At 50.6% G+C, this 19,163-nt stretch overlaps 1 long non-coding RNA gene across 1 annotated transcript; it reads left to right on the plus strand.

Moving 5' to 3' along the window:
- Window positions 1-9,366: 9,366 nt before the first annotated feature.
- Window positions 9,367-12,175, plus strand: LOC144151916 (uncharacterized). The gene is made up of 2 exons (XR_013319004.1): window positions 9,367-9,897; window positions 11,756-12,175. It is a non-coding gene; the product is annotated as an uncharacterized LOC144151916 (long non-coding RNA).
- The last annotated feature ends 6,988 nt before the right edge of the window (window positions 12,176-19,163 follow it).

Below are 19,163 nucleotides of genomic sequence, written 5' to 3' on the forward strand. Positions count from 1 at the left end.
AGCCGGGCCGGGCTGGGGCCGGGCCAAAAGGTTAATGTCACGAGTCGGGCCCGGCCGGCCCGTCTTCGTCAGGTCGGGCCGGGCCTACTGCGATAAGCACCGGGCCGGGGCTGGGCTCCGGCCCAAATTTTAGGCCCGTCCACAGCTCTAATACAGCCATTCTGAGTGCATCTGTCAGCTTTCACTTCCACAAATATCGTATGTTCCAATCAGTTATTCCACCGATGCATGGCTCTAAGCATTACTAGCCTTTTAGTGCGGTAATATTTGGCACGGAAAACACAGCAAGAATTTCACACCCTGCAAGTTCTTCAACCGAGAAAATGGAGCAAAGGCAAACATCCGTATTCAGCAGGTAAGAAATGCTGTGGATGCTATGGTGATTGTCATCATTAAGTCACAGACTGAGACATGAAATTGAGAGCAATAAGTTACACTTTCTTGGAACTACAGTTTCCAATATCACTGCTTCATATTTATGAGACATGAAAAAATTCCTGTAAACTGTGTACTTAAAAGCACCTTAATTGTATTTGCAGAGAGTGGGATGTTCACAGCATGTTACGTTTGTAAACTCCATTGGCATTACATTTCACCCAGCACCAAAAAAGGAAAGCACTGCACTTTCACTGCATAAATATACAGATGCACTAAAAAAACCGTTTGGTCACCCATACAATAACCCAACTGCACTAGCTTTGTGAACACTAAGCATTGCACAACTACAAGCTACGAGAAAGAACTGGAAGGAACCCATCGAAGAGGAGGTTTGGAGCACACAAGTTTTTGTTCTAGCAGGAGCCGGTGGGGACATTAATTTTGTGGAGAGCTCTACAGCTAGCCTATTGTATTGCTGCCTGAAATGCAGTGCCACACAATTATTTTTTACTATTCACTCTTTTCCACGCTCTTATGGCTACGAAATCAAACCAAGGGCAAAAAATTGCTTGTGTTCAAGCGCATTCTTTGGATATAAACAGAACAATGTAACAGTGCTGGTTAGTAAAACCAGTGGAGTTCAAAATTTACATGCAACGTAAAAAAGAATAAAACAGAAAATTTCCGTTCTGAACAACACAGAAACTTTTGCTAGAAACTAAGCAATAGTACCAATTTGTCCAAAGGTGCACTCGCCTCTCTATTACCACTTGAAAGATTTCAGAGGGCAGCACTTGAATGCATTTTTTACCACTCGCGCTAACGAACATTCAAGTTTCAACCCGTCGAGCCCGTGCAATTGTCAAGCTGATTCAAGCAAGTCAAGCAAGTCAAGCTGATTCACGGCCGGGCTGGGGCGAAGGCGTGCGCGAGCTCGTTGGTATCAACACAGCGTGCGCCGCCGCTCTGGCCCGGCCGTGAATTATTGTACAGCTTTTTAGATGCGACGCTGAGAGCATCTCTTGTCGGTGGCCCTGTCCTTCCTGCGTGCGTCCGTCGTCGTCGGCGTCCGCACTCTCCTCCGCTCACCCCCTCTCCTCTCCGATAGCGAACACTCTCGCGAGGGGCATTGGATTGGATTCGATTGGCTTGGCTTGGCTTGGATTGGATTTGGATTGGATTGGATTAAAGTGGATTGTGTTGGATTGTGTTGAGTCATAGCCGCGGCAGACGCACTGGCGCCGGCGCGTGCACAGGTGAGAGCGAACACTCTCTCTCAACATCTGCGGGTGTGCGGCCCAGCGCGCTCTCACTCCGCCGGTGGGCGGCGCTGCGCGCGGTGCTGCGCATGTGCAGTACTCTCTCTCTCCGCGGTCTCCTCTCCTTCGGGCGCGCTGCGCATATAACCGGTGTGCCGCTCTCCGGCGGCCTTTCGGTCGACGGTTGCTCTCCGCTTGCGCTTGAACCCCCCTCAGGGTCGCATCACACCGGGGTTCCCGCGAGGGGAGGTGGGCGTAATTATTTTCCTTGCCTCCGCCATCTCCAAGGAAGGCAAATAAACGAAATAAAGGAAGCATTATACTTTAAGTCGGTGTATCCTGTCAATCTGCGAGCACGGATGGAGAAAGAGGCGGATACGGGGTGCGTCTGTAGCGGTCAGGTTTGTCGGATACGCTGCACAAATGAAGTGGCGAGTGCGACAGATACAACAGGTTGCCCGGCGGCTGAACGGAGGACACAGGCCATAGAGGACACAGGCTTACCGTTGCAGATGAAGCGAGCACTGGTCCCCTAATGCCACGGGTTCAATATTTCTACTTCGGCCTGTCTCATTCACTACCCAAATCGACAAGACAAATCAGGCAACATCCGCGTCACTATAACCTTAGAAATGTCCTTGTAGTCAATCACCTTGTGGAATACTGACATAATTTGCTGACATTCTGCCACAACCGCACTTAGGACGGCGCAAAACCAGCGTTGGCGTTCACGCGGATATGGAAGAGGCGGGGCGAGACTCTCGTCCCATATCTTGTATTGGAAGATCTCCTTGTAGTTGCCCACTTCATTTGTCGCCACTATCCCCATAACTCGTGTTCCATTGGAGCTTGTGTCCAAGATGGGAATTCACACAATATTTACAAGTTCTTTCGGCAACGTATAAAAAATAAGTTTTATATAATTCATGTGTGCGAAGCCCGCTATAGGGAATCCGCGCACAGGAATCATATAAGGGGCAAACCACATGGAGAGTTCTGATAGGGTTAGAATTTACTTGGCCGTTTGCCCCTGCACATGATATGCACGCATTCGCGTTAACTGTCGTTAAAATAGGTATTGCACAAACATCGCCCAAGAGTACAATCAAACATTGATTACAAAGAGGCAGTAAACCCGTTGGAGCCTACTTTATTACTGCTACTGTATTATCAATTTTGGTACCGTCGGCGGTAACGGATAACTACCGCGACGTTAGTGCGGGAATTATATGCTCGCCATCGCAAAAATACTTCCGAAATGCACAATTCACAATGCGTTCTAATTTCACAGGCCGAATATGTCCCAGGAATTAAATTCACAATCCCGGATCTGCAACGCTAGCCACCAAAGACTTTCGATATTGTCAAAATACTAAAGAAATCACCAATTTCATGCCGGCAGGCCGGCCTTACAAGCTGGCTTTACCAAAATTATTTCAGTTTTGCGGGAAAGCCACCCTCCCGCGCTGCGTCCTAAACCCAACACCTCACCCATCGCCACAAACGCATCTGGAAAAAACATGTTTCCTTCTGCTTTCTCCCGAAAAGCAAACAAACGACGATAAGGAAACAAATTTAAGCAGTCCGGTCGTCAGGCTCTTGATGAAGGGCGTCGCAGTGACCATACGCGGTGTTGGCATCTAGCGAAGTTGCTTGCGGGCTTGCCAGCCGGTCGAGGAAGGCTTCCCGGCCGTTTGGGTAAAGGGACGCACGTCTTCCCATCGAGAGGGCCTTTCGGAGACGAGTTCGGAACTGCGGCCAACAGCGCGGTCTGTGGAGATTACCTGTGGCGTCGGAGGCGGCCTAACCGGCGTCCTCAGCGGCAGCTCTCGGAGAGCCGCGGCCCTATATGCGTCTTGCGAGATCGCTCTTGCCGAGGGAGTCACCGCTGGCCGCAGCCTGGAGACGGCGAGCAGATCGTCGAGGCTGGCTCCTCCGCGGTCGGCGCTCCTCTGTTCGGCGATCGCTCGGCGCAGGCGCTCGTTGTATCGCCGCTGCTCGTCCAGTCGCTCACGGCGCTGCCTCTCCAGCCGCTCCCTCTTCTGTTCCTCGAGCAGAGCCTCGGCGGCGAGGTGTCGTTCCTCAAATATGCGCTCGTCGACGCGCAACCGTTCCTCGAGCCGCGCGCGCGCTTTCTCCAGTTCTCGCTCTTCGCGCCTTCGCCGATCCTCGCGACGAGCGCGCTCCTCCCGTTGCCGGCGCTCCTCCAGGCGCAGCCGCTCTTCCTGGCGCACGCGGAGCTCGCGACGCAGGAAGTCGTCCATGCTCATCGTCGGCGACGCCAGACGCCCCGAATGGGGGCGCTGGCCCGCGTGTGCACCACGCGCGCAGCAACTGGCGCAGAAGTACCCGGGAAGCTGTTGCGCCTGAGTGCCGTACGGGTCCGCTGCCGCCACGGGCGGCATGAATAAGGCTCCGGACGGTGCTGGCACAGCAGACATTGGGCCCATAGCCATGGGGGGAAACGGGTAAAGGCCCTGTAGCCCCGATTGGTACGCGGTCTGCAGTCCCATTGGATACTGTGCGAATGGTGGCCTTGCGTTGTACGCGCCAAAATGCGCGGGCGGAAGCCCGCCAGGAGGGAATGTACCGCTAGGCCTTCTACCGAAGAAGTGCCCTTGGTACCACTCCTCCCCGCCTTGGTCTTCATCGGCGCGACGTGGACGCCGTAGCCAAGTTCGGCTCTGCCTCCGAGGCATGTTTGCTGGCCGCGAGTCTGCCCAATGACCTGGCCAGAGAGAGCCGCAGCAGGGACACGTGCTGGTGTCGTCCGGTTGGTCCCGGCCGTCTTGCCCTGACTGTTCATCGCTGGCCGTGCTTAGTTTTCGCCTCCCGTCGCGGTTTTTTTTCTCGGTGCTGGTGGATGGCTTCGCACTGTGTCTTCGCACTGAGGGGTGATCAGGCCGGCTCCTCGGCTTGTCGTACTTGCGTTTTTTTGTCGTAGTGCGGGTTGTGCGCATGGTCACCGGAGTGGCGTGTCCTCGATCCCTCTCGTGATCTGGCTCTATGACTTCTTCCGTGACTTCTTCACAATAGTCTTCAGAGCCGGAATAATATTCACCCTCGTTGGCTTGCGGTTTCCCTGTAGGCTTACTTCCCGGCCGTTGCGGACGCTCCTTTGGCGCCAGAGATTTTCTTCGGTCAGCCGCGCCCTCACTGCGGGGAGTAGCGTTACCGCTATCGGGGGTTCCTTCTTTCCGGTCTTCTGATGGTCGTATGCCGCGAACCCGGGACACGGCCCCAGATATCCATTGTAGCACGCCAGTTTCTGACTTCTTGGCGCTTTCGGCATCGTCGTCACGCGTGCGATCCTCTTCCGCATCCCCCGCTCTGGTAGAGTCTCTCCCTTCGGCATAGCGCCTCTCTTCCGGGGATGAATCCGCCGTGTCCGCAATGGATCGCGTCTGTCCTGTTTCAATGTCACGTCTCGTTTCCGAGTCCTTGCCGGCTTTAGTGTCCCCGCGATTTCTCGACACTAAGTGAAGTCTGGGTCCGGAGTCTCGCCCAGTTTCTGCAGTTTGTTTGGTATCGGACTCTGGTGTGAATTCAGCGCTTCGTCCAGTCCCGGCCTCACGCTTGGTTTCTGGATCATCTCGTCTGGTTTCAGCATCCCTTTTCGTTTCGGCATCTTGTCTCGCTTCTTCGGCATCTCGTTTCGCTTCGGAATCGCGCCTGGTTTCTGGACCGCCTGTGGGCACAGAATGGCGTTTGATCTCGCCGGGGTGCGCTTTTTGGGCATCTTGCTTGGCTTCCGTATCGCCTTTGTTTTCGGAAGCCTCTTTGGTAACTTCGCCTTTGATGTTGGTCCCGTTTTGCTTAGCGTCGGCATCGCGCGTACCCTCGGCACCGCTTTTCGCGTCGGATCCGCGTCTGCTCCTTGAGCCAGCCTTCACTTCGGGGCCTTTTTCGTCGGGGGATCGAAGCACGCTGCCCGCCGGCGCCCGGCCTTTCCTGGTTGTCATTGCATGAGTCGGTTAAGCGGCGCTTGCTCCCGAGTCAGCGGTTGGCTTGCCTGTTATCAGCCAACCGAAGCGGTGTGTTCATCGGAAGAGGTGTCTCGATACACGCGGTTGGGCGTTTCGGTGAGCTTGTCTTGATCTGGTTCACGCGGGTTGCCCTATTGTTGTTGTTGTTGTTGTTGTTGATCCTTTTCTAGTGGCACATACCCACGTGGGGGATTGGCCAAGAAACGGAGTGGCTTTTTGGGCCTAAAACGCCCACCTCATGGCCCTATATAATCAGCCGGTAGGAATTGGGGAGACGGTTACCGAATTATATAATAAGTCTAAGGAATGAATCAGTGAATGATGTAATTTTTGGAAGAAAAGGCTAAAAAATTTTGACCGAGTTAGCAGGACATGCGTCTGGTCTCTGATATGTACGCGTGAATGGCCGCAATAATCCCTCTATGACAAAACCCCAGGGATGTGGCCCCGAACGAAAGAAGCACCGGCATCGACAGAGGAAGGCCAATACGTTGAATTGGTGCGGCTAGATACCGTTTCCGAATGAAAGAAAAACCGCGGCAGTACAGGAAAAAGTGTTCAATTGTTTCAATTTCACCGCAAGCAGCACAAAGACCGGAGGAGGTGAGACCAGCGCGATGCAAATAAAAATTAAGCTGCGGTATTCTGCATCTGATACTGGTTAAAGTGACCTCACACTGGCGGGACTCACAAAATCTCGCATTCCAAGTGTGAGCAAGATGGGCATAGTCATCCAAGCCTGTGATAGTACTTTCCTGTGTCATCCCTAGTCGTAGATATCTGCGGAACCTTGCTCGCGCCAGGAGAAATGGGGTAGGGCTGAGGTCCACCGTAGGGCCATCTAAAGCTGAACCGGCCAAAGAGTCAGCTGTTTCATTGAGCCATAGGCCCCTGTGCCCTGGGACCCAGATGAGCTGGATGTCGCGTAAATGGGGAGGCACAAGGCGGTTGAAGGTACGGATAAGTAATGAATTTTTTGGTGATGTTAGCGCGGTACAAACCGACAGGGAATCAGAAATATGCCCTAACTGTTGGGGGCGTGACCCGGCTCGGAGACTCCACGTTCCATCACGCGGCTAAATCGTCTTCTCTGAAAATATGATGATGGCGGTGATGAACACGACGAAGGAGATGATAGGGGTGGAGTTGTAGAGGCCATCCCCCTGAGTGGGTATGAGCCACCTCACTGCAGCAACCACCAGGTCATCCAGCCAACCTCGTTAAAGGCCAACTGCACTGAAATTTTCGACAACGCCAAAATAATGTCACCTTATAGGACACATAAAAAGGTTCCGAAATGCAATATGCTGCGTTTCAAACGTCCACGCGCGCGACGCAAACGGCTCGCAACATTGGCGCTTCCGGAACCGAAACTGAATAGAAAAAATTGTCCGGGTATCTGCTCCTTTCGTTGCAAATGTCGTCAAAAGACGATAGTCTCTGTAGACAGTTGCCAAGGAAGTGCCCCCCTTTGCTTTCCCACTCACCTCTCATGCTGTTCGTGTGCCGTCGCGCTCATTCCAAGGTAAACATACTAAAGGTTTGCGCAAGGCGACTTGAATTTACCGTGTTCCACCGCTACAGGCCGGGTTCCTCGATGCCAGCGCTGCAGTACGGCGGAGACGCGCGTGAATGGAGGCGGCCGACTAGAAGGTTTATAGGGCCGCGGGGCCGTGCTCCACGTGCGTTCCAAGCAGAACGTGGAACCTAGCTATTGGAACCTTTCGTTGCTGTTGGCGCGTTATTTTTCATATGCCGCCAGGAGGCGACGGTTTTCTGCAGTAGATGTAGAATATCATTCGCTATCAAAAAACCAAGCATTTATAATTTTTTTAATAAAGGAACACTGTAAATATCCCTTGTGTACCAATTTCCTGTTTTATATTTGCGTAATGTCTTGTTCTTGTTCAACAAAGTTGACAAGTATGAACATATAAACCGGGCTCACACGTTTACATGTGGCTGTGAGTATATAAGACTATGGCGCCATATCAATTTTACTTTGGCCGGGTGGCTGATTCGAGTCACAGACAGACAGACGGACAGACAGACATACAGATAGACACACAGACAGACCAAAAATTCTGGGTTTAAGTAGGCCAAGAAAGACTATCGTCTTTAAAAGCGGCCATTACCGGCGGCCGGACGGTGGACGGACGTACGTAATGGAACGGAAGTGGCCGCGCCAGAACCGCCGGCCGCTCGGAGCCGCGTTCAAATGCGCGTGGTAGCGTCGCGTTTGGCACCGCTATTTTCACAGAAGAACTTCCACTCACGTTTTCCCATGATAATGGAGGTAGGCGCAATTCCGGCATCCCGTTGCTATCAATCCAGATGAATTAGACCGTCCGACAATAGTTTTTTTCCATCAGAATAACTTCCGGAGTAACAATGCTTGGCATTGCACTCGCAATGCCAAGCATTAAAGCGAGCTATGATTTACAAATTTAAGCTACTTGCTCTTGCGATATCGAAAAGCAGTATTCGTTAGCCGGGGCCTCGGCTATCGCTCTCTTTGAAGGGGACAAACCACACGCGGGCATAGATCAATCACTATTTCTACTATACACTCTAAGAAATCGGGGGAGCAGTTGAAGAGTCCAACAGTCATTGTACTCCTGCAAGCGTTGGCGCGCTCCCCTCGAAAGCTGCGGGGAGTTGGATGTAATGTTCGCTCCCATGAGGAGGAAGAGCAAAACTGACAGCGTACTCTTCTCGTGCGCGGCGGAGTGCAGCCCCAGTTCCGCTCCCGCACCAGTGAAGAGTAAAGCTGCACATCGTCTCCTCTCTCCAGTACGAAGAGTAAAATTGCAATTTCATTCTTGTCAAGTGCGGGAGTAAGCATGGAGAGGCACTCCTACCATTTACGCACACCAACTCATCAGCGATGTTTTATTTGCATACGTTTTATAAAGCAGTTGTGTAAAAAGCGCCCGAGTACTTCCGCCGCGTATTCTAAACGTGCAAGAATATGAATTCATGTAACGATTGCTCGCAGCGTTCAGTGACATGAATGGAGCAAGCTTGACAAAACTAAAAAAAACGCATGTCTCGATTTGGTTTTGTTTCTTTGTTTTGTTTTTTCCTCTGGAATGGCTTAGTTATCGACATTTAAAAAGTTGTCAGACTATGCATCATAAAAGGTGCGCACCACGGAGGAAAGAATACTGCGCGCCGATTTCAGCGATTACGCCGATTACACCGAGGGCGTCCCAGCGGCGGGGGCGCGGCGGTGGACGCCGCGTCTCCGTAGCTCAGCCCGACGAATATACGACGTACTACCACGGCGGATTTTCCGCCACGCGATCTCGCGTCTACGGTGAAAGCCGACACAGGCGGTGCACCCGCAAGAACCGGACGAGCGACGACTGATCGCGCCAGACCGTGATGTCCCGCCAGCGCGGAACACAGGGCTGCGCTTTGTAAACCATGTGCTACGCACGAAGTGGACTTTCAAACAGACGCTTCATCCAACATGGGAAGTTCGACCTGCCCTTATCGTCATGCTTGCATGCTTGAACACAGTACGACGCGTGCTCGCATCGAATAGGAGAAACTAGGTTTTGAGAATTAAAGGTATAATTATTGAGAAAACTGAGGTTACAGTGGATCAGGACAGAAGAGCACGGGGAGAAAACGTCTCACGCGGTGCGCAGGCGTGGGGCGACTCTCCTCGGCGAACAGCACACACACGTGACACGCCCCAGGCAAGACTCCAAAGCTCTCATGGCTCTCACTCGTTGGTATAAACATCCGGCCGCGTTCGCTGCGACGGTGGCGGTTTCAGGTGTTTCGTGCTCCGGGCTTGGCCCCTCGGCAGGCTGCCGGTGTCTGTTTTCGTTTTCGCCTTCTCGGCGCCAGCATTCTCGGCGCGAGAATTATCCGAAGCTTCGGAGACGGCTTGCTCAACATGGGAAGTTTGACCTGCCCTTATCGTCATACTTGCTTGAACGCAGTGTGACGCGTGCTCGCTAACTGCTTGCATGCCTGTGCGTCAGCGTTAGATCACGAACACGTAAGCAAGCCGTATATTAGTTCGTTCGTGCGTGCGTGCATGCGTGGAACTAGTTTTTATTTCGGACGGACATCACAGCTGCGGCGGCGCAGAGGCCGATACCGGAACTATATGCACTGTGTAGCAATGCGCGCACAAGCCGCCGGACCAGCCGGTGTGCAGTCGCTGCCTTTGCAGGCTTCGCGCCTTAAGCTTGGGATCTTGGGATGACGACCATGGATTTATCTACCGGATGGAGAAATGCTGGCTGGAAGTGGAGGTAAGCCATTAGTTAACCTGGTATTCTTATCTTGTGTATTTAGCGAAGGAGAGTTGCTCTCGAGCTTCGGTCCGAGGAAGCGGCTAACCCTAATGTTTTCGTCACTCATTTTGACCGTTGCTTAGATTTGAAGGGCGACTTTTGTACCCGTGTGCAAACAGCGTCGAGTCTTGCACCGTTTCAATCCCTTTGATTCGTGAAGTGTTGGTATCCTAGCCGAATGTTTTCGCAGGTAAGAAGCACGGTCGCGCGAGTAGTCGCAGCGCTACCCTGTATTCTTAACTCAGCGGCTAGGGTTAGAGTGGCTGCCGTGCAGTAGCTGTGGCTACCTGCGCGGCTCCAAAGAATTTCGTACAGTAGGCTGAGTGATAGGAGCGCGTTTAGCGCGTAGAAGTCACTAAAGTTACAATGATTTTAGTTACCGCCGCGCGTACTGCAGCAGACTGAAATCCTGTCCAGACAGGTTTTTTGCGTTTTGATTTGTACTCTTAGCTCGGCGGCTAGGGTTAGAGTGGCTGCCGTGCAGTAGCTGTGGCTACCTGCGCGACTCCAAAGAATTTCGTACAATCGGCTGAGTAATAGGAGCGCGTCTAGCGCGTGGCAGTCACTAAAATTACAATGATTTTAGTTACCGCCGCGCGTACTGCAGCAGACTGAAATCCTGTCCAGATAGGTTTTTTGCGTTTTGATTTGTACTCTTAGCTCGGCGGCTAGGCGGCTAGGGTTAGAGTGGCTGCCGTGCAGTAGCTGTGGCGACCTGCGCGGCTCCAAAGAATTTCGTTCAATAGGCTGAGTGATAGGAGCGCGTCTAGCGCGTGGCAGTCACTAAAATTACAATAATTTTAGTGACCGCCGCGCGTACAGCAGCAGACTGAAATGCTGTCCTGACAGGGTTTAGGTTTTTTGCGTTTTGATTGAGGGCAGGATGGCCGGAGATGGGACTGTTAGGGGTAACTACATGCGTCTAAGCCGATGAGCGACGCGAGAAAACTCACTCATTGGGTACGGCAAACAGGTGTTGTGGGCGACACAGACAAAATTCTTTTACACAGGCCGCTGACGGCGGCAACTGCGGCAGGCGACGGGCCGTCGCCGTCGCGGGCTTATACCGGCCAGAAGCAGCCCACGAGCGAGCGGCAGCAACGACGACGAATGGCATTGGCAGCAATGCATTTTTTTTTTTTTCGTTTGTCGCTGTCGCCCATAGTGTTTGTTGTACCCATTACGGTACTTTTTTCGCGTCGGTTGTCGCCGTCGCTGCGTGTGGTTTAATGTTCGAGCTTTCTGATCGTTCAATAACGAGCCTATTGGTTCTAATCAGGTGTTGCGATCTGCAGCGTGCATGCAACGAAGCGTACTCGAGAATGAAAAAAACAGTAGCTATATGCCCCACAGCAACTTTTACACGCTGTACTTGTGAACGTATAATGGGCCGTACGTTGCAGTCGGCTGAGGGCAAAATCCTATGCAAATTAATCAGGGATTATAACGTTACAAAAAGAGTTCTCTTTACTTAAATTTTGTTAAATGTTTTTATACCGGGAACGATAGCGGGGTAAAAAATAGAAGCTACGGACACGTAAGCACTAATGGGTTTGGGGCGCATTGCGTAGGCAGACAGCTGTAGGGCGCGCTGTCTGACATGACATTGACCAAGTGGCACAATGAGCGTGGCTGCATCCAAGGTCACCGCACATTCGCATGTAGACTTGTGACTGCGCCAAGCAGTATTGCATTCCAATACGGGTTCAATGCGTTCTCTCGGAGCAAAAACTAATCTATCACGTCGTCAAACTCGTCAATTTTTTTTTTCATTGTTGAACTTATCTTTGCTGTCCCCCTCTTTCTTCCTATGCAGGAACCACGGGAAGTCGGTACTTGCCCGAAGATTTTTTTTTTTTTTTTGCTGAGAGAGAACGAGATCCCCGAGGCGTCAGCAGGAGTGGCCGTCGCATTCAAGACACTTCTGCTCACATCCTTGGACATCGTGGATGAGTTCCCATTGCTGCTGTCTGTGTTTTCAAAGGGGAAGCGCACCTTCTTGCTTCTGTAGACGTTACTTCGGCTCAAGCACGGTGCCCTGGTCGGTACTGTTCTGAAGGCCGGCACCAACATTATGAAGCATTCAGCTAGAACGTGTTTGTTTTTAATAGCAAGTTATGCCTTTTTTAAATCTTACTAGCGCATCCTCATTTGAGAACCACCCGCCTAAAAAACCCAGTGGGAATGTTTCCGGTGGTTTCCTATTGTCCCACCAACATATATCTGTTGCAAAGTTCCCGTGTCAATGGCTTTGTATCTGTGTTGATTGCACCTTGTAATGCGCTAATAGTAATCCACGCTGAATAGTTTTAGTCCAAGATTTTTGTTTCGCAAAATTTATTTGTAAATGTTTTTGATGTGTCCTAAATAAGAGCTGGCTTTCCAGTCCATGTGAAGCACTCACTGATGTACTAAGGCCACTTTGTTTTATGTTAATAGTTAACTATTTTCCCACTGCTGTATTTCTACTGACGTTTTCGTGCTAATGCCAGTACCTTTTTATTTGTGGGTGTTAATGTCATTTTTATTGTCTTAATTTAATGTTTGTATTTCAGTGTTATCAATTGCTTTGCTGCATTTTTATTTCTGAATTTTTCTTGGATGTATCCTCAATAGGCGTTACGTCTCCTGTGTGCATGTGGAGTAAGAACCGTTTTTATGCTGTGATATTTGAATTCAAAATGAATTGCTTTTTGTGTGAAATTGCACAATGAACCGATTGTTGTGGTATTTTTTTGAAAAATAAAGTCTGACCTTGTTTTTTCTTCTTTTCCATGTTTCAAAATGGCTTGTCCTGTTTTGTTTGCTTGTAACTGCCTATAGTACCATCGTGGGGATGGGGGGGGGGGGGGGGGCTAGTAGCAGGTGGAGCGAAAACACGCTGCCTCGCGGGGAATAGCAGAACGCTCTTGAGGCGTAACGAGATGCTTTACAAGAGAGAGTAGTAGTACCCGTCTGCAGTATCCGGGAACGCCGAAACCAATAGAGCTTATTCACGCCTAAAGGGAGTGACGGAACGCTGCCTTGTACATGGCATAGCAATTCCCACACAGGGTTCAAGTACTCCGCTTCGACAGCAGCAAGTAAATCCCACGAGGAGTGTTTCGCCTCTCGTTTGGCCGCCACGCGCTACTCCTCGGAAGAGTCGCCCAATGCTGCCAAAGAGAGTGAAATATGGGACAAAAGTTTTTACTCCTAGACAGAGTGCCCAGCACTCCTCGTCTTCTTAGAGTGTACATTACGTACGAACAGCTTCGTGAATATCGGCCCAGTATTTTTCGCCTTGGTGCAAGTCGAGCATCGAACTATAAAAGTGTTCGGAAACTGTAAGCCAGCTTCCACAGCTAAATGATGCACTAAAACACGCGAAAGGTACCTATATCTACCGCTGTTTTCGACTTTCACCAGAGACATGTGCTGTTGAAAACATTTCACTTTCAAGTAAACTAAATCTAACGCTTTACCGAAGTAAACACTTCACTTGGGAATTGTAAAAAGGTATAGTTAATTGTTGAGGAGAGGAGCAGTTTCGGTAGCTTTCGTACTTCACGAAGACGACGGCCGATACTTGTGCGGCTGTATTTGTTTCTATGAGAAAGGCTGATTTTGGTTCACTTAGCACCACCGCAGATAGGGTACTATAACAGTGAAGTCGGCTTTCGAGCTTGTTAGAGTGTGAGCACAAGGGGCGTATGCGTATGCGAACCTTATTATACCATTTCAAATGTACTAGTCTTTTTTGGATTCTTAAATGCAAAAAAATGGCGCAGCTTGCAATATTGGTGCAAGGCTGGAGAAACAGCATAGCTGGGGGTCGCCCTAGCTTGTTTTTCCCTTGGATCCCCTGGCAGTGGGGGGGACACTGGAACAGCCTTGTAAAATCTGGTCGAACTTGGCCTCACCCCTCAGCGGTCATCCTAGCTTAGCAAGAACATTGCAAAGCTTAGCAAACATAACAAAACTTAGCAACACCGGAAGAAACTGGGTCGACCCCCAGCTTCGCTGTCCTTTTTTTGCAACTGAACACCTATTTCACACCGTTTCAACACCCCACAGAAAACCAAGCTTGTTGCATGCAGTCGGTAAACACCCTTTTCACCACAAGACTATAGTCTTATTAATTTTGACGGTTCAGATTGTTGTTTCACGTGCCAAAGCTAAACTTGGGGCATGAGGTGCACCGCATATGGAAACGAGCAATCATTGCATTCGAGGAATATTTTTTTTTGCTTTGAAAATTTCTTGCGAGTAGAGAAGTATATGAGGGGATGTCTTGTTCTTTACAGTGCTATTATGCATCCAAGCATGGCCTTATTCAATGAACAGCTCGAAACTTGTTCCACACCCTTTCAACAGCCTAAGAAAAAACAAGGGTGTTAAAGTTGATCAACACCCTTTTTTTCACACAAAAAGGGTGTAGAGCCAGGAAAAGGGTGTTGAGATTCAAGAAAAAGGGTGTAAAGGCCTCCTAGCCCCTTTTTCACTTATGCTGCACCCTTTTTGGCTAAAAGGGTGTAAAAAGTTTAGTCTTATTTCAGCCTGCGCTGTCAACAGTGAAGCTCTTGTTGCTGGCCATAATGTGTGCGGTGTGCGGCGTCATCAGTAAACTGTCATAGTTACTTCCATCGTTTACCGCGCCCGTGCACACGCGTTTCGCGAGGAGCGCCCATCGTCGTCCAGGGTTGTGCATGGAGCTCGCAAAAAATACCATGAAAACAGTTCACGCGCGTCCGCGCCTGAAGGGGTAGCACAAGACAGCTCGCGCTACAGACACCCAGTTAGATGTCAGTTGCAACCTGCAGACAAAACCTGGGCCCGCCAGTCATGCATGAAGATGACAAAGATATAGATGAATATGACAATGGCTACTACTACCACATTGAAAAACGACCATGCAACATGTAAATAAAGAAATTCAAACCTAATGCCCCTAACCTAAACACCTTAAACACACTAAAAAACCTGAACACCGGTGGTGGTGCTTACATAGAAAGAAAGTGCTTACATAGAAAGAAATCATCCAGCTTCGTTGTGGTTCAAGCCTTGCGCGACTTAGTGCAAGCTTCGCCATTTTTTTTTTTTTGTGGAGCTTTCTATTCCTCACTGATGGCGTCGGCGTCTGAGTAAAAATCACTGCAGGAAAGTCAACTTTACACAGTTGGTTTCTTAAAACGATGATCATGATAAGCGAAGGCATATCAACCGCCTCAAGAAAAAAAACCTTTCCCGTGCTCGGAATTGAACCTGTGCTTCCCGCGATATGAAGCCGACGTCTATCCGACTGCACCATTCCGACAGTTAAATCAGTTTGGATTTGAAACTGTGACTTTGACTCAGGTAGCACGGGAGAAAGCTTAGCGTTTTAATTCTCGTAATACAGGGTTTTTTATTTTTTCTCAGTTGGATCAAGTTGTTTGAAGTTAATGATTGCGGCGGGGCATGCCTCATAGCCAATGTGATGCTTCTCTCTCAAAACCCCGAATTTTTTTCTCGCTTCACGTCACGGTATCATTGTGGTGTCGGTGTCAATAGGACCGCATTGAAGGTCTCCACGAAATAGAACGACTCATGTGGTTTTCAAACAAAGCGAAGTTAAAACTTCCATGTTGTAAAAAACAAAATGAGTTGGAATGTGAATTAGTGATGGTTGTGGGTGAACGTGAAAGGGGGATGGGAGTGGCGACTGCGCGTGAGTGAAGGAAGCGAGCGGTGTTTGCAAGTGAGTATGAGTGGCCATTGCAAGTGGTGAGTGGGAGTGCGAGGAAGTGCGAGTACGAGTGGTGGCACCGTGTGGTGAGCGTGAGCACGGGTGAGTTCGGGTGGTGATGACGAGTGGTGAGCGTGAGCGCGAGTGAGTGCGAGTGGTGGGGACGAGTGGTGAGCATGAGCGCGAGAGAGTTGGAGTGGTGGGGACGATCGGTGAGCATTATCACGAGTTGGTACGAGTGGTGACGATGAGTGGTGAGCGTGAGCGAGTGCGAGTAGTGACGTCGAGTGCTGAGCGTGAGCGAGAGTGAGTGCGAGTGGTAGGGACGAGTGGCGAGCGTGAGTGAGTGCGAGTGGTGATGACGAGTGGTGAGCGTGAGCGCGAGTGAGTGCGAGTGGTGAGGGCGAAGTGGCGAGCGTGAGTGCGAGGGGTAAGGGCGGAGTGGTGAGCATGAGCGCAAGTGAGTGCGAGTGTGGGGACGAGCGGTGAGCGCGAGCGCGAGTGAGTGCTAGTGGTGACGACGAGTGGTGATAAGAGGGAGCGCGTGCGAATAGTGAGGCCCGAGTGGCAAGCGTGAGTGCGAGTGAGTGCGAGTGGTGAGAGCGGAGTGGTGAGCGTGAGTGCGAGTGAGTGCGAGTGCTGGGGACGAGTGGCGAGTGTGGGCGCGAGTGAGTGTGAATAGTGAGGTTGGAGTGGCGAGCGTGAGTTCGAGTGAATGCGTTAGGATAAACATATTATTTTGAGTGAGTGTGATTAAGTGGAATCCAGGGGCCGAATTCTCTAAAAAACGGGCGTCGCTTTGAAACGACGGGGTAGCGCCATGCAAATACATGTGTTCTGGGGTTGGGGACGTCGCTTTGGGGTTCCCAGCAGGGGCGTGAGCCACAGAAAAGCGCTGTGGCAAGGGCGCGAAGCGACAAGTGAAACGACGGGGGGGCAGTGGGTGTCGCTTCGCCCCCTTGGTACAGCGCTTTTCTGCGGCTCACGCCCCTGCTGGGAACCCCAAAGCGACGGCCCCAACCCCAGAACACATGCATTTGCATGGCGCTACCCCGTCGTTTCAAAGCGACGCCCCGTCGTTTTAGAGAATTCGGCCCCAGTTTTGCCGAGCTATACCTCCAAGTCTTACGCGTTAGTGTGAGCTTCTTGCATTTTTTTTCTTTAGAAAAACTTTAGTACAACTGGTAACAAGCATATGTCTCGGAATGCAGTTCTTCGCGATTTACTCGTGGTGAGTTGTCCTAACCAGTTTCCGTTTCAGTTCCATGCAGAACTGTCATGCTCGGACGTAATCTCATGACCAGGCTCAAAATAAATTTTTTCAACAAACTTTCTCTGATCGCGCATTAGCGACACTTTTAAAATCACCATTACCCGCTATTTACATGATATTTGATTTGATAGATTGATTGTAGGGTTTGACGCGCCGACACAACGCAGGCGATGAAGCGCGCCGTAGTGGGGGGCTCAGGATTAATTACGGCCACCTGGGAATCTTTAACATGCGCCGAAATCTCATATACACGGGCGTTTTTGCTTTTCGCCTGCATAAGAAAAGTGGCCGCCGCGGCCGCGAATCGAACCCCCGACCTCGTGCTCAGCAGCACAACGCCTTAGCCACCGTGGCGGGTTACATGTTATTCGCTGCAGATGTTGGTCCTGGCACCACTTTGGCGAACAAGTATCGTTTCTTGCGGTGACGAAGGACGAGCCGAGGCGGACGTCCTCCTCGCCATCGGAGATGCCCGACGGGAGGCGTTTCTCCCGCACCATCGGAGCTCGCGGCGAATGAATTTCTTCAACACATCCCATGCCTCCCTGGTTATTGCTAAGCACCCAAAGAAGCAACTAAAGTTGCTTCTGCGTCTCCGCATAGCTTTCGAGCGATTGTCCTGTATTTTCGTCTTTTGTCTTTAGCTGTTCAACGCGCCTCCTACAGCGAATTAAACTGGTCAGGTTGCAGATGTAGTGAGTCTTCCACTGCGCAATTCACCTCACCGTTCGTAGAATCGCTGCCTGGACCCATCGAGGGCAATCATCGGAGGTGAGGGTGCATCGTCCTTTCTTCATAGGGCTCCTGCGCTAAGGTCCCTAAAATTACTTATCCAGCGCTGCCCAGGGGCGCTGCACAACCGACTGCCGGGTAGTACTTCTGGGCAGCACAGACCTGCGGGGTCCCATAGGATCCCGTGTTGACAGAAGCGGAATTAGCTCGGTACTCCCGATTATTCTGCGACATGGTCTTCCCCGACGCGTCCGATCTCCTCCGGAGATCAACTTGGTATTAAAGAAAAATAGCTTTGCAGCGCTACATACGTTTACAGCATCGAAGAAAGTGCTGGGACGGTGAAGGCACTCTGCCACTTTCAGGTTGACCGATCGGTGGTCGTATTAAGTGGGATTTGAGGTGAGAGCTTCCTGTTTAAACTAATACGCTTGATGACAAGGGCTTCAACAATAACCGATCAAAAAAAATAAACAAGAGTAACGCAATCGGCGATGATCGTGCGTAAAAGACAGCGAGTCCGGCAGATCGCAGGTTCGTCTGCTGCGGTGCGCTGCGCTTTTGCGCGTCGCGCACTTATGCGTGCACTTTCATTAAACACTTCTGGTTTGCGTCGTCATTACGAATACGTGGAGCAGCGCTAGCCTGCCTTTTGTAGCGAAAGCTACACTTCGCTGCCTCGGGCGCTCTTCGCGGGGTGACAAAAACCCAACGGAAAGACCTGAAGCTTCCTCTCTCACCCTCAGTGACAAGAGAAAAGAAACAGAGGGACAATTTGCGAAGAGCTGGGTTGCGGATGTATGGTTAAGGGCTTTTTGAGAGGATGTTTATTTAATGATGAAACCTTAAAAGCATATAAAAAATCTATGTACATTCTTTGATGTTCCAGGCACCATTTGTTACATTCAACGCACAGACTCTGGGCCGGACTAGTGCGGAACGCACCAGACGCACGGCGAAGGCCCAAGTGGAGTACTGGATCTAGAATCTTTAGTGTTGTTTTTGATACCGACCCATACACGACACTGCCGTAGTTTAACCGAGACCCGACTAAGGCGGTAAAGACCCGGAGAAGAAGCTCTTTGTCTTGGTGAGAGAGGACCCTCAGAATGTTTAGTGCTTTGAGACATTGATGTATAAGTGCTTTGATGTGTGGGATGAACGTCAGCTTTTCATCAAATTTGACACCTAAAAACTTGTGCTCCCTTTTCACGAGAATAGATGCACGGTTAAGAGTAATCTAAGGGTCCGCATTAATCCCGCGCTTGCGGGAGGACACAAGTACTTTTGACAGGGTTTAGTTTAAAACTGTTAAGGTCCACCCAGGCAGCAAGTTTCTTAACACTGAGGTGTACTTGACGTTCGCAAAATGACAGGTTGCAGGATTTAAAAGATATTTGCACATCGTCTACATAGATGGAACAGGAAATGGATGGCAGCAGTGCCTTTTGGAGGGAGTTCATCTTAACTGTACACAATGTGCAGCTTAAAATTCCGCCTTGCGGCACAATA

Source organism: Haemaphysalis longicornis, unplaced genomic scaffold (genome assembly GCF_048455015.1).
Source record: "Haemaphysalis longicornis isolate Haplotype H1 unplaced genomic scaffold, Haemaphysalis longicornis Haplotype H1 scaffold_9, whole genome shotgun sequence".
NCBI classification, from domain to species: domain Eukaryota; kingdom Metazoa; phylum Arthropoda; class Arachnida; order Ixodida; family Ixodidae; genus Haemaphysalis; species Haemaphysalis longicornis.